The following is a 17,167-nucleotide window of genomic DNA, read 5'->3' as shown; positions in this document are numbered from 1 at the left end:
ATTTTGATAAAAATACCAGAAAATATCCCAAAATATTAACCTTTATAACATTAAATCGGATTTCTGACTCAGTAACTGAATCACTTCGTTTTAAGAAATAACCGTTTCCGTGTTGATGTTATTAACATAGAAAGAGTTGTATCGGTTTTGAAGTAGATCACACACATACCCCCTTTGCCTCTGTTACTCATTACTTAGTAATGAGTAAAATAAGCGCATCTTCTTTGTAAAAGTTTAAAGAAATAACACATTGGGGTTTTTCATGAACGGCAATTCCCCGTGATTTTTTTCACTTTTTCCCTTAAGTTGCAACGGCGGAAAGACGAAACTCACGGCGAAATTTCATTCATGATAACCCCCATTATGCTTCAGCCTACTAGTAAACTAGCAGTGCTAATTTACATACTTCTTTGGCTCATGTAGATCCCAAATGTTTGCTGGTTACTAACATTCAGTAATTTGAATTACATTTTTCATCTTTAATCTGTAAGAACCCCTTTCAATCGTCCTTCATTTAGTTTTCCACTTAACCCTACGCTTGCATACCTAAATAGTTGTTGTCCTGAAAGAGTAATAACAATCACTTCTGACATAATCTATTATTTGTTTTTACCTTTGGGGTGTTTTTCTCAAAGGAAAGAAATTGTAAAAATTATTTACCAGACACTTTGATGACCGGCACCATGACAATCATTACATTTATTATGTTTATTATTATTGGTCGGTTTCGTATCCTTTTAATTCAGTCCAACAACAACAGAAAACAATAGATGAGAACCTGTTGACTTTGTAATCTGATTTAACAAAAAAAAAAAAAAAAACAAAGCGGAGAAAAATAAAGGTAAACGTTTCCATGGATGCTGTACACTCAACAGAATAGTAGATTCCAGTTTGCCTTGGTATGCCTTTGTTACAGACATCTGTGATGCGTACCGAGACTTGTAGTAATGACCCTTTGGGTGAGGACAGCCAACACAAGAAAAATTCCAAGTGAATGAATGGTACTTTCACATAATTTCTCTGTATACTTTTGGCCACTGAACTCTGTCTGTGCTTACAGGCATTAGCTTCAATTGCAGTAGCAGCAGCAGCCGCAACTGAAACAACCGTATCGCCAATAGTTATAGTTAACATTAGCTTCAACACAAAAGAAGTCAAGAAAAATATCAACAACTGGAAATTACAATTTAAGCAAGACAAAGAAGCAAATACCATTTTACAAGTCAACCAACAAAACAATTAGACAACCGGAACTAAAACTAAAGAAAGAAATGTCGAAATTAGAAAATTTTTAAATGTTAGAGGGATTAGATGGTATACACTAGGTAATCTCCAACGATTGCCTAGAGAGTTTTAGCAATGGGGGAAGAATAGATTTAACGAATAACCCAGCAGATCGAATGTATTTGTACGGACAGATCGAATGTATTTTGAGTCTTTTCAAAATGTTGAGGCCCTTTTTGGGCATTTGAACGTGCCGACAAAAATGTAAGTTAGGATTAAAGTTCGAAAGTGTTCCGGAGGAGGTACTTGAAGGAATGGGCCTACATAGTCCATTACGCGAGTGAATATTGTTTTATGAGTCATATCCTTTCGATAGATATCATGCTCACAAGTATTTCTGTGGATCATCCTATAACTTTTGGACCAGTATGGCTAGATGCATGGACTTGTCCACGAAAAAACATAATATCGCTGTAAACAGGACCACAACGAACAGCATCGGCATAAATTTCCAAAGGATCTTCTTGAACTAAATTTTGACAAAATCTTCGAACATACCCTAAACTGAACATAGACGCAAATGTTGAACTTTTTTGGGGGCAGGTACCCTAAGTGGACGACCGATATGGGTCATTTTAGAAGTTAAACTAAATTTGGACAAAATATTAGCAGATCCAAATTTTTAACCAAATTGGCAACCCCGTTCAAGAGATATCGTGCATACTATTTCAGTGACATTTTTAAATATTGGGGGGAAGTATCGGAAGTTGTGGAGCGGTTTTGCCGTCTTATAACTGAAACTAAGTTTGGACAAAATATCACGAAGGCAAAATTTTGGACCAAATCCGCATTACAAACCTCCTTTCCCACCCATTATTTTAACAAGGGCATGTCGCGCGAATTATCTGGTTATTTTGTAACCACTGAAATAAGTAGTCAGAATCTACTCAGTATCTACTTATTTCAGTGGTTACAATCTTCTTTGTTCAGTGATTACAAAATAACCAGATATTTCGTGCGACATGCCCTTGTTAAAATAATGAGTGGGAAAGGAGGTTTGTAATGAGGGTTTTTGCTGGGGACATATGCTGCCACAGGGGTTTTTTACACTTTTCGGGCTATTTTCTCAAGAAGTATGGATGTGCCCCTGAAAAAAAATGTTTACCGTCTTAATTGAGACAACGAATGCAAGTTGCTTCAACAAAAATCAAAGTGATTCGAGAGCAGGTCTTAAAGTGAACTTATCCGAAATTTTGTGTGGAAGGTACCCACAGAATTGGATAAATTAAGTCCGTCTTCAAACCTGATCTATATATGGTAAATATATTAGGATGTGTAAGGTATGGACCAAATCGGTCACTCCCTTCAAGAGTTATCGTGCGCACAAATTTTCCGAACATTTTCAAACTTTTGTGGGGAGATACCTGAAGGAATGGACCGATATGGCTTATCTTCGAACTTTAACTAATTTTGGATAAAATATACCGGTTCTGCAGATCCGTTCGAGAGTTATCTTGGGCTCGAACCACTACACACGGAGTCATAGGGTTTATTTGCAACTTTCAGGCTATTTCCTCAGGAAGTATGGACTTGCCCCTGATGAAAATTGTACCCTCGTATCTGGGGCAGTGTATACAAGATGTTACAACAAAAAACAAAGCGATTCGAGAACAGGTCCTAAACTGAACCGATTCGGTCCAAAATTTGGCTTTCGTAATATTTTGTGCAAACTTAGTTTAAGTTCGAAGATGGGTTACATCGATCCACTCCTTCCGGTAACTCCCCCACAAAAGTTCGAAAATGTTCGGAACATTTTTGTGTGCACGATAGCTCTTCGAGGGAGGAACCGATTTGGTCCATACTTTACACATCGTGAAAATTCTACCAGACTTAGATGCGGTTCCAGTATGGACTCAGTCTGTCCACTCCTTCGGGAACCTGCCCCACAAAAGTTCAATTTTTTTTCTCACGTTAACTTTCGAATGGACTAAGCTATTTGGTCCAAAATTTGGCTTTTAAGTTTAAGTTCGTATATGGGCCATATCGGTTCACAAAATTTCGGAAAAGTGCAGTTTAAGACCACCACTCGAATCCTTTTGGTTTTTGTTGTAACAACTTGTATTCGCTGCCCCCATTACGACGGTGTAAGTTTTTTCAGGGGCAAGTCCATACATCCTGAGGAAATTACCTGAAAGCTGTAAAGTCCCGCTACACGTGTTGTGGATGGAGCGCTCGGTAACTTTCGAACGGATAAACTGATTCGATCCAAAATTTGGCAATCGTAATATTTTACCCAAAGCAAATTCAAGTTCTAAGATGGTCCTTAGCGGTCCACTCCTCCACCTCTACTACCTCCGTCCGTCTGTCTGGTTGGTGCGCACGATAACTCTCGAACGGATCAACCGATTCGAACCAAATTTTGGGTATCATAATATTTTGTCCAAACTTAGTTTAAGTTTGAAGATGGGCTATACAGTCCACTCCTTCAAGTATCTCCCCCACAAAAGTTCAAAAATTTTATGTAAAATTGTGTGAACGATAACTCTCGAAGGGAGCAATCGTATTATTTCCTCTAGATATAGATCAGGTTTGAATATGGAGTATATCGGTCCACTTCTTCGGGTACCTCTCACACAAAATTCGGATAAAGTGAAGTTTAAGAGCTCCTCTCTGATCGTTCCGAAATTTTTTTCAGTAGATTGTACTTGCGGTTCTCTTTACGATGATACAATTTTATTCTTGCGCAAGCCCACACTTCTTGAGATATTGGCATAAAAGCTCCAAGAAACCCTCACGTCACCAACCAAAATGGCAAATCCGCAAGATAATTCTGGCAGGGAGTTTCCGATTGGTGCAGACTTTTCACATCGTATTTGTTCACCTAGTCATGTCATGCCGGAATATGAACTATATCGGTCCATTCCATCTGATACCTCCCACACATAATTCGGATTAAGTGAAGTTTAATAGCTCCTCTCGGATCGTTTTGAAATTTGTTTCAGTAAGTTGTCCTTGTGGCTCCCTTTACAACGGTACAAATTTTTTCTTGCGCAAGTCCATACTTCGTGAGATATTGGCCTCAAAGTTTCAAGAAACCCTGACGGCACCAACCAAAATCGCAAATCTGCAAGATAATTTTCGCAAGGAGTTTCTGATTGGTGCAGGCTTTGCACTTCATCCAGTCATGTATTAGGTTGAAATATGGATTATATCGGTCCACTCCATCTGGTATCTCCCACACAAAATTCGGAAAAGTGAACTTTAAGAGCTCCTCTCTCATCATTTCGATACTTTTTTCAGTATTTTGATCTAGCGGGTTCATTTACAACAGAACAAATTTTCCGGAGTAAGTCAGTACTTCCTGAGATATTGGCCCAAAAAGCTCCAAAACCCCTGCCGGCACATACTGGAACGGCTATTGTGGAAGATACTTTAAAAATTTCTTCCAAACTTCTTCTTCTTTTATTTGCCCATCCGTTGTTCGGATATAAGCGATCATACATTAAATAGTTTTACAATAAAAGAATTACATTTCAATTTACATTTAATTTTTTTTTTATTTATATAGTCGGCAGTTCTCTGTTTTTGGCCGCCCTGAACAAGTTCCTTTCATCGTCGTAGCCAGTCCAGTCTTGAATATTCTTTAACCAGGAGAGTTCTCTTCTTCCTCTGCTGGGCCTTCCTTCAATTTTCCCTTTAAGAATCTTTTGGATGAGTTGGTATTTGTCATTTCTCATTATGTGTACAAAATAAGAGATTTTTCGATTTTTTATTGTTTTAACCAATAGTCGATCCACGTTCATTCTTCTTAAGACTTCATTGTTCGTTATTCGAGCGGTCCAGGGTATTTTTAAAATTCTTCTATATATCCACAATTCAAATGTCTCTATCTTTTTTTCATCTTTGGCTTTAATTGTCCATGTCTCTGCTGCATATAGTAGTATGGACCATACGTAACATTTCACAAATCTGATTTTGGTTTGAATTCCGATATCATGGCTTGTTAGTAGCTTATTGTATTTATAAAACGCTCCTCTGGCCATCTCTATTCGACATCGAATTTCATGTGATACGTCCCATTTGTCATTTATCAAAACCCCCAAACTTAGTTCACCGCAATTTAATATTTCGAGTCCTTCATGCAGAAGTTTGGTTACTAAAAACGTTTGTTTATATCTCAATGATTTATATATAGCCCCACATTACGGTACCTACAGATGTTAGAGCAAACTCTTGATACAAAATCAATTTAATTGATGTGCGGCATAATTAATGTATTTGGTTTGGTTGTTTTTTTTTCCTTTTTTTTGTCAGTGGCTGAGGATATGTCTCCCTCTGCACAGCTGACTGATACTTTCTTACTTTTTTATATTTTTATTTTACGTTAGATTACTACCTTAAAGGGGGTTTTAAGGCAGTTCCCAATGTCAGGGATGTCAGTGTCCACTTGAAATTAAAAATGGACCAGAATAAATCCTGGGCTTTGCCATGGTAAACCATTCTCTATCACCACCATTGGTTCAGAAATACTTTCCGAAAGCTATTAGATACGTTTTGGGGTATCCTTCATATGTCGGTAAATTCTGTTTTGACCCCTACTGAAGGTTTTACAGTCACACTCTTGGTAAGTTACATTGTTGTTTCAAAGAATTTATATTTCTGCTTTTGTTTAGATTGTACCTTTGGAAGTTCCTATGTTTCCATTAAAAATAACTACGTGCTGAATCCTACTATGAACTTTGCCACCGTGCGGTTGCGGTATATTGTTGTATACTTTGGACGTTTATTATAAAAGGGCCTGAAAGTAAGCTTCAAATAGAAACAGACAACAGATGCGGCTTAAAAGTATTACCAACAAAAAACCCCCTCCATAAAAAATCGCTAAAGCATGGGAATATTTCATGTTAACCATTGTTTTTCGTATACACACATTTTTCTGCTACATTCGGAAAAAAATTCTTGAAACATTGTTGAAGTTACAACAAATCCAAACAAAGAAATCTCCCCCCATTAACTTGGAAAATGAGAAATGTTCACAAACTACCGACTTTAGAAGATGAGGAGTAGAGTAAAGTTTTTCTTTGCATTTGTTGCTATGATCCAAGATGCCTTTGCGAATATATATGTATAGTTTCAACATAAAGGTATGATTGCATTCACCTGGTGGAAGACATAACTGACACACACCACAATGACCATCTTGATGCGACAATGTAAGGTATAAAGAAAACAATAACAAAACAACTATAAATGACATTTTGATGCTGAGCTGTTGCCGCAAAGAAAAACAATGCATGGCTTTACTTATATCATAATATAAGTTAAGTCTCATAAGTACAAGATGCATACATATTTTACATATGTAAGAGATTATTTGTTACACTACAATAACAACAAAACATGCAACAGCTATGAATATTACTACAGCATAAACAACATCATCAGCATCATTGCAATCCCTGTCATCGTCATCATCTTTGTCTGTATGTCATACAGAGCAGCTAGCAATCTGCAACAGCATCTGCAACACATTGCGGTTGTCAACAACAACCTGGTCGTTTTCAACCTGATAAGAGATGATGTGTATTTAATGTTGTCGTTGTTGTAATTTTTCATGTTATATTGTCTATTTGCGTGGGATGTGTTTAATGCCATAGGCAGTGGGCTTTGATAATTGGATGGCGATAACATATTTTTACGGACCACCATCAGGAGCCAGGACCTTGACCGGTGCCCTGGGACGTCCTCATTGCTACGTTCCTTATAGCGCCCATATAATTCTTGTTATCGTAAAATGTTGAATATGTTATGTCAAAACTTTCAAAATGTTGTTAGGGAAATTACAACAAATTACAGTAATTTTTTTATAAAGAGATTTGACTTTTCATATTCGAACAGCTGGTGTAATACCACTACCTTGGTAATTGTGCCACGAGCTCCACGATTCACTGACCCCTGGCCGTAAGGGGAATGTGTTTAGACGTTTTTTTATGAAAATGTTGAAAACATTTTCTCATGTTACTACAATACAATAGCAACTGTCTACGACATTATTGGACAGAAAAAATACAATGTGGAAAACGCTAGAAACAAAACATACTGACAAGTCAAACAAAGCTAACACAAAACATCAAGCCAAATGTCATCCTACGCAAAACAAAATCCCTTGGCGTGATTACAACTACCACAATGGCAACTGTTGTTCCATCAGTTTCAACTTTTCACCACGTGCAACCTGATGGGAAATCTAAAAAAAATAGCAGAAACAAATGCGACATGAATGCTTGGATGGATGCAATATTTACAATTGTCTGACATACATAGTTTTTTTTTGTAAAAAATGTCTTTTTCTATTCAACACATGTTTGCAAACAATCTAGAAAAAATATTAAATAAATAGTAAATGAAATGCTATGTTTTCCAGATCAATAAAAAAATTGGAAAAATGCAATGTTCCAGAAATCTTTTCAATATGGATTGAATTCATACGTATGTACTTGGTTTGAAGAAATCTTCGCATAACTTTTCAATCAAAAAATCATTCATCTGCAAGTTATGTGGAATATTGAGGAGAAAAGAGGCAGGGGTTCACATGCAAAAAATATGTGTCGGACGACAACAAAGAGCCAACTCACCTAAGTAATGGCAAGGGTCATTCAAGTCTCAATGGACAGTAAAAGTTGTGGTACGCCTTTCAGCAAAAACCCCCATTAACAATAAGGATGTGTCGGCCCACATATATAGTTATTCTGTGGCCACTAAAATTCGGCAAATGAGCTGAACAACATACATACATAATTTTATGTTCTATTTTTAAAACCGTTGAGTTATTTTCAATTTTCGTTGATCAGGATAAAATTCTGAGACTATATAGCCATGTGCATGCATTCACTCTAGCGTCTACAATAACTGAGCTAGAGCGCTATATTTTTGCACTCGGGTGTCTTTTTTCCGTAGGCACGTCAAGCTTGGAGACCCCATACAGTTTTCTGAGATTCTCAGTTGTCACGTCTCTATTAAAAATTTTCAATATAGGACTATGTTTTGGTATAGCACCCATATAACGGAGGTGCCGTTAAGTTTAGGTATTTTGAGGATTTTAGCTACATTTTTTACTAAACTATCTTCACCAAAAATTTCGAAATTATACTGAAAGGCCAATGCTTCGATGGGTTTAAACGATTGGAAGACGAGATCAAAAAACACGATATTGTAAATTTAATATTTTTGCGGTTTTGTTCAGTTTAAAGTGACGTTTTTGTCACAGGTACTTCGTGGCAATTTCTTCTGGGTGATTTCGCTATACAACCGCCTGAAAGATTAAATGAAGGATTTTGTTTTGTGAAGACTGTGTTGGTGTCACGGTATATTTCTTCATCAGAAATAGTTCTTCATACTATTTAAGATATTGTCCACATATAGCAGAGTTTGTGGATCTTCCAGGGTCCTCATCGAAATAATGATTTTAGACCCCAAGTATTTTTGGACGAAATACTTATCAGACATTTTGGAGTCGATGTAGCAATGTCCGTCCGTCTTTCTGTCTGGCACGATAACTCTCTAACGGATGAACTGGTTTGGTCGAAAATTTGGCTTTCGCAATCTTTTGTCCAAACTTAGTTTAAGTTCGAATATGGCCCATATCGGTCCACTTTTCAGGTACCTCCACCACGAAAGTTCGAAAATGTTCGGAAAAATTGTACGGTAGTAACCGATCTGGTCCATACTTTACGCATCGTGACATTTCTACCAGACAGATAATGCTCCAATGTGGACGCTATCGATCCACTCCAGTTCAGTGTAGGACCTGCTCTCCAATCGCTTTGATTTTTGTTGTAGCAACTTGCCGCCTCAATTACGACGGTAAAAGATTTGTTCAGGGGCAAGTCCATGCTTCTTGAGAAAACAGTCCGAAAGGTGTAAACACCCCTGTGGCACCACATGTAGTGAGTGGAGAGCACTATAGCTGTCGAACTGATCAACCGATTTGGTCAAAAATTTTGCCTTTATCATATTTTGTTCAAACCTAGTTTCAGTTCGAAGATGGGCAATACCGGTCCACAACTTCCGTCCGTTGAAATCATGATACTTCGGTCGAAATCTTCATATAGCCCCCATAGAACGGTACCTTCTGATTTTCATTATTTTGAAGTTGGTGGCCTCAATATACCACCGTATTGGCGGAAATTAGGTATTTACTCTTCGTTGGGGTATACATCTTTTTACCTGAAAATCTTCGGTATAGGTCCACGCCTTCATAAAGCCCCCCTAAAGCGGTACCTCCCGATTTTCGTATTTTGAAGGCTGTGACCTCAATATCCCACCGAAATAGTTCAAATTTGGTACTTTTTCATTTCACGTATACAATTTTCCACCTGAAACTAGTCGGTGTATGTCTACACCTTCATATATCCTGGTCGGAGTCTTCAAATACTCCCGTAAAACGGTACTTCCCGATTTTCGGTATTTTGAAGGTAGAACCCTCAATATCCCACAGAAATGGCTAAAATAAGATATTTAGTCCCCGTTTGGGGTATAAAACATTCCACCTTAAATTTGTCGGTACAGGCCCACGCCTCCCATAGAACGGTACCCTCGATTTTCAGTATTTTGAAGGTGGAGGCCCTAATATCCCCCAGAAATGGTTGAAATTTGGTATACAGGCTCCGTTAGGTGTACAAAACATTCCACTTGAAATTGGTCGGTATAGGTCCTCGTCTTCATATAGCTCCCGTAGAACGGTACCTCCCGATTTTCGGTATTTTGAACTGAATCCCACTGAAATGGCTGAAATTTGGTACTTAGTCTTCGTTGGGGCTATACAACTTTCCACCTGAAATTGATCGATGTAGGTCCACGTCTTCATATAGCCCCCATAAAGCGGTACCTCCCGATTTTGGCTATTTTGAAGTTTGTGACCTCATTATCCCACCGAAATAGTTAAAATTTAGTATTCAGGCTTTGTTGGGTGTATACAACTTTCCACCTGAAACCAGTCGGTATATTTCCACGTCTTCAAACAGCGGTACCTCCCGATTTTCGGTATTTTAAAGGTTGTGACCTCAATATCCCACGGAATTAGCAGAAATTTGATATTTAGGCTCCATTGAGTGTATTAAACTTTCCACCTGAAATAAGTCGGTGTAGGTCTACGTCGTCATATAGCCACCTAAGACCGGTGCCTCCCGATTTTCGGTATTTTGAAGATGGAGGCCTCAATATCCTACAGAAATGGCTAAAATTAGATACTTTGGCCACGATTGGTGTATAAAACATTCCACCTGAAATTTGTCAATAGAGATCCACGCCTTCATATTGCTCCCATAGAACTGTACCCTCGATTTTCAGTATTTTGAAGGTGAAGGCCCTATTATCCCCCAGAAATTGTTGAAATTTGATATTCAGGCTCCGTTAGGTGTACAAAACTTTCCACCTGAAATTGGTGGGCGTAGGCCCTTGTCTTCATATAGCTCCCGTAAGACGGTACCTACCGATTTTCGGTATTTTGAAGTTGGAGGCCTCAATATGGCCACTGAAATGGCTGAAATTTGGTATTTAGTCTTCGTTGGGGGTATACAACTTTCCACCTGAAATTGATCGATGTAGGTCCACGTCTACATATAACCCCCATAGAGCGGTACCTCCCGATTTTCGGTCTTTTGAAGGATATAACCCCAATATGTCGCCGAAATTGCTGAAATTAGGTATGTAGTCTTCGTTGGGGCTATAGAACTTTCCACCTGAAATTGGTCGGTGTAGATCCACCGCTTCATATAGACCCCATAGAGCGGTACCTCCCGATTTTCGGTATTTTGAAGGTTGTGACCTCAATGTGCCACCGAAATTGCTTAAATTAGGTATTTAGTCTTCGTTATTTTAAAGGTGAACCCGTCAATATCCCACCGAAATGTTTGAATTTTGGTATTTTGTCTTCGTTGGGGGTATTAAATTTTCCACCTGAAATTTGTATGTATAGGTCCACGCCTTTATATTATAGTCCCCTAGAACATTACCCTTGATTTTCGCTATTTTGAAAGTTTTAGCCACATTCTTCTACCGGAATAACTGAAATTTCGTACAAAACATTCGTAGATTTTTTTATCGAATTGGTTGCTAATTGGAAGTTTGTGTTTCCAGAAAATAGAAAACATAATCGAAAAAAAATATCCTTCTATATCCGGGTTTTAGTCTAGCCGGCACTTCCCAATTCTATGCATTTCGATGGTTTTTTATTTGTTAAATTTTCGAACCGAGATTGCTGAGTTTTTTGAAAGGGAGTATTATCAGTTAAGATATTCAGATCCGGCATGGAATAAGAGGAAGAGCTTAATACTTTCATAAATTGTTCCTATTCAATACAGTTCATGGTTGGGGTAATACAAATTTATTTCCTATTAAAAACGCAGACCTAATCTTATATTTCGTTACTTCATACTTAAATAAAATTTAAGTAAAATCTCAATAGATCATAAAGATACTACACTAAATCAAGGATATCTAGACATTTCTTCCATCAAACAAAAATACAAAAACACCAACAGTCATGTTTATGGATTACAACAACTCAGACTGTCTACATTAAAATTATTACCAGACAAAAACAAAACTGGCAATGTTGAACAAAACTGAAGACTACAATGCACCGGCAACAATGAAAACAACCTCTTTAATTCGATTACATAAAAAACGTGGCTACGTGCTGTGCTTCGAGTGCTGTGGCAAGCAGCGATTCAGCTAATAATATTGGCTGCATAAAAATTGTTACATTGACTCTTGTGGTTGATCAGCTGGAAGCAAAACAGTTAACCACAACGTGGCAAATAATGTAAAAGAGCACCGGCTAAAAGATACACTACCCCGCTCGGTGAATCCCACCATAAGCCAACAACAAGTCAGCCAGCCAAGCTCTATATACATAATTATTGCAAACCAATTGTTATTGCTCCAGCAATGGTTTTGTTGTGGTCATCATTATCATCATCATCATCGTTGGCAATTGGTGGCTTCCAGAGTTTTTACAAATCACAGCAGTTATGCTCTCTACTCATATATTAAACAATTGGCAATTGTCGGTTTAGACGCCATCATTGGTTATTGGTTGGTTGCTGTTGCTGCTGTTTGGAGCAATTTAGGTAAAGCGAAAACAATTATCATTTGTTAGATTAGCACTTTAATGGGAAATGCGAAATGTAATATTAACGAATGCTGTCCATATGTATGTACGTATGCAAATGTAAGGAACACGATTCCCACAAACAACCCAGACAATGCGTTTAATATCGTTTGCAACAGTAACGATGGCCATGAACCAACCATTTTGGGCCATGTTATTTTGTTGATTTTACCTCCACCTCTTTAGTAAATGAAATGGAAATGAGAAGAAAAACCATAGGCCATAATTATTGAAAAATTAATTAAAAAGGAAAAGAGAAAAACGGAAAATAGTTAAAAACTGCATTCACTATTCCATCCATCCATCGATAACTTTCTTTGAAATATTGGTTATAAAAGTCAAGGACTTAAAAAGAGAACAGAAAATGAAAAACATACACACACGCTAAATATCCTTTGCGTGTTACTAAAATATTCTCTGTATGATTTCCCCGGTCTGACATTCTTTGAAAACTCGTTTAAATTTTACTCCATAAAATATTGATGTATGATGTCATAAAGTTTCTTCGACTTGTGCCCCAGCTACGTGAGAATGATATACTATGGCGGCGTTGTGTGTGCATATCTCTTATACGGCACACTGCCTGACATGTATCGGCTTACATTCCAGCAACACCCGCACCACCACCACCTCCACGATATATTTCATGCCATTACTCATTGGAATATGTTTTCTTCTTCTTTTTCAATAATTTACAGTGATTATGAATGAGAAAAATAGACAAATGGTATAACGTTTCAAGTTTGGAAAATGGGTATAAGGACACTACTTAAATTAAGGAATGACGATACTTACATACATACCCTACAATTAATACTTAAATTAAGGAATGACGATACTTACATACATACCCTACAATTAATATAAATATAATACCTCATAATGATCTCCCATACATTAACGATCTTTTCATAGTATTCTTGTAAGATCTGATATCCGATGTGGCAAGGCATTATAAAGGTAAGATAGTTTCCAAGGGACTCATATGCGTAGAAAGCCTAGGTCTGGTATACATATGTACATATGTAGACGACATACGACAGGTCTTGTATATGCATTAAACATATTGTTACGAATGTAACTGGTAGACTGACGTAAATTTAGATGCATATCTGTTAATTTAAGAATTAGAATTGTAACGTAAATTCTTGTTAAGCATTTAACTTATTCAACAAATATTACTGCAGTCATGAAATTATTGCTTAGTCTTAATTTACACTCTTTATTGTCATTAATTTTGATTATTTAATTATGCATTTGCATTGCGAAGTCATTGTAACCCCTCGTACCCCCTCGTATTTGTTTCCGCTGTGCATCAGAAACTCGTTTGAACATTGTAGAACCTCCCAGATGAAGGGTGATGGAACAGTCTACACATACGTATGCGGATATAAATACGGGTGTGTGTAATCTAAAGGGGTGCCACCGTGGTGCAATGGTATGCACGCCCGCCTTGCACGCAGAAGGTCGGGGGTTCGATTCCCCGGCCAAGCAACATCAAACATTTTTCAACGGTGGTAAAATACCCCTCAGTAATGTTGGCGACATTTCCTGAGTATTTCAGCCTTGAAAAACTTCTCCACAAGTGGTGTCTTAAGACACGCCGTTCGGACTCGGCGATAAACAGTAGGTCCCATATCATTGAGCTAAATATGAATCGGGGTGCACTCATTGATATGAGAGAAGTCTCTTGTCCCGTATGGGATGTTGTGGAACAATGTTTTTTTTTTGTGTAATCTAAAGAGTAAAGAAGTAACCTAAATAGAGTAAAGCTGTGTGCTTACTAGTTACTAGAGATAAGCTTTATGCTAGTAGAGAGATAAAGTCCTGCGTCAATAACTGATGTAAATAACGCCAACAAAGCATCGTAGAATCGTAATCCAAAACGAACCCTGTCTTATTTGGTACAAAGCGTATTGGGGAATAAAGCAACGTCTACACGGGATTAAGTTCAAACCCTAATTCCGTGACAATATTAATTGTCGTAATTGTCTTCTCCCGCACATAGAATGTCTTTCATTGTATTCTATATGTTACATGTGAAGACGGAATATCTCATAACAAGTACGAACGGCGTTAAGTTCGGCCGGGCCGAACTTTTTATGCCCTACACCACGAGCTGTATTGAAGTAAATATGAAAAATGTCTTCCGTCTTCCTTGGAAGAGAATAATATTTTAGTTAACGATAATACCTTATACTGATAAGTTACATCCACTTTAGAAGGAAAATATTGCAATACACTTCAAAAGAGGTCACATGGGGAGTCATCGTTTTTCTTTATATCCTCGGACTACACATAGTACCAAATTCCAGCAATTTCAGTTCGAAAATTTTACAAAAACCCTCGAAATAGATAAAATTGGACAATATCGGTACATAGGGGTTAGACTAAAACCTACATACGAGGGCAGTTCGGAAACTTCTTAGCCTAGCACAAAAAGCGCGGTATAAACAGAAAAAAGTTAAGTGTTTTGGAAACTTCCATCTCTGTTATGAACACATGTTAAATTTTGTTTCGATCTGGCAACTCCTTCATATAGAAACAGGTGTTTAAAAAAGACGCATCCGCAATTTTTTTACAAACGAAAAATTATAAATGCGTGCTGTCATTAAATATTTACAGGTTTATCGGGACAAGAAATTCATAATGATATGGTGGATGTGTTAGGTGAAAGTGTTCCTTCATATACAACAGTAAAAAAATAGGTTGCTGAATTTAAACGTGGTCGTACAAGCATTGAAGATGAACCACGTAGTGGACGTCCAAAATCAGCAACAACAACAGAAATTGTAGCCAAAGTGCATGATATGGTATTAAATGATCGAGGAATAAAAGTGCGTGAAATTGCTAATATCATGGGCATCTGAAATGATGGAGTCCATTTAACTTTGCATGAAGAACTACAGACGAAAAAGCTTTCTGCAAGATGGGTGACGCATTTGTTAACAGTCGATCAAAAACGCATAAGAATGAACATTTCTCAAGCTTGCTTGGATCGTTTTAAGCGAAATAAAATGGATTTTAAGCGTCGTTTCATAACTGTTGATGAGACATGGATCCACCACTATACTCCAAAGACAAAAGAACAATCCAAACAATGAACTGAAGCTGGAGGAAATGCCCCAAAGAAGGCAAAAACAATTCAATCGGCTGGTAAGGTTATGGCAACGGTTTTTTGGGACTTCAAAGGTATTTTATTGATTGACTATCTGCAAAAGGGTAAAACAATAAATTCAGAGTACTATTGCAACCTTTGGGATCAATTAAATGTACAAATTCGAGAAAAACGTCCTGGCTTACAACACAAAAAAAAAAAATAATTTTTCATGAAGACAACGCACCAGCGCACAAGAGTGTTTTAACAATGGCTAAAAAACGAATTAAAGTACGAGTTGCTTGACCACCCACCTTATTCTCCTGATTTAGCTCCCAGTGACTTTTACTTGTTCCCAAATCTAAAAAAATCCTTGCTGGCAAGCGTTTTACCTCAAATGAAGATGCAATTACAGTTGTAAACAACTATTTTGAAGACCTTGAGGAAAACTATTTTAATGAAGGGATAGAATTGCTAGAAAAGCGTTGGACTAAGTGTATTGAAGTTTCAGGAGATTATATTGAAAAATAAAAATATTTTTGAAAAACTAACTATTCTCTTTCATTGATAGGCTAAGAAGTTTCCGAACCGCCCTCGTATATGTGGAAAGTTTTCTTGGCGAGTAAGTTTTCTGTTTTCTGGAAACACAAAATTCCAATTAACGACCAATTCGGTAGGAACATGTGAGTTCATCTTTAGAACGTGGACGTTTAATGTCTGATTTTTTGCAAGGGAAGTTTTGTACCTCTTATAATGCCTTGTACCCCTGGCTAAAACTTTTTAAATATCGAAAATTGGTGATTTCTGCTCAATGCACAGTGGTGCCGCTTCTTTGTAAACGTGGACAAAAATAGAGGGAGTTGATCTAGATTGATGAATTTTTGTACAATTACTTTTGACGGCATAGGAATGAAAAATTCCAGATTTGGATATAGCCCCGATATATATCTTTTTCCGATTTTGCTGTAAATCGGACAATTTTTATTGAATGGCCTTCAAATTTAATATGCTATATTTTCTTAGACCACTAATTAGTTTTAGCGATTCTAACAAAAATCGGTTCAGATTTGGATATAGCCGCCATATATATCTTTCCCCGATTTTGCTGTAACTCCAAATTTTTATTGAATAGCCTTTAAATTTAGTATGCGATATTTTCATAGACCACTGATTAGTTTTACCGATTTAAGCAAAGACAATTTTGCATTTTGACTTCCCAGTGGACCAACTACCTCCTTGCAAAAAATGTTCAATATAGATCCACGTTTAGCTATAGACCCCATATAAAGGTACCGTCCGATTTTCGGTATTTTGAACTATTTAACCAAATTTTCGAACCGATTTGGCTGTAATTCTGTATTTTCACTTCTTATTGAACAAAATACCTCCTTGCAAAAATGTTCGATAAAGATCCACACTTTGTTATAGTCCCCCTCTCTATAATGGTACATCCAAGTTTTAGTCGTTTTGTCCATTAAAGAAAAATATTCATATCAAAAAAATGTCTCTTACCGAGATGCTAAACTTTTATTTTCAGTTATATAAAAAATAAACATATGATGTGAAATAAACTAAATCCGTTAATTTCGAATTTTGTTGTTTGCTGAGAACAATGTTCGTAGTCGTACATTCCATTTTTACATATAGAGGTGCGTGCTTTTACAGGCGGGACG

The 17,167-nt window shown here is 37.2% G+C and overlaps 1 protein-coding gene across 4 annotated transcripts in view; it reads left to right on the top strand.

Annotated features, from left to right (window-relative positions):
* Window positions 1-17,167, top strand: part of LOC141389204 (uncharacterized) — a 642,359-nt gene that overhangs the window by 283,706 nt on the left and 341,486 nt on the right. The gene's annotated exons all lie outside the window — the stretch shown is intronic.

This window comes from Musca autumnalis, unplaced genomic scaffold, assembly GCF_047663935.1.
Source record: "Musca autumnalis isolate F117 unplaced genomic scaffold, ASM4766393v1 scaffold_1, whole genome shotgun sequence".
Classification (NCBI taxonomy): Eukaryota; Metazoa; Arthropoda; class Insecta; order Diptera; family Muscidae; genus Musca; species Musca autumnalis.
This window is presented reverse-complemented; position numbering and strand designations above follow the sequence as displayed.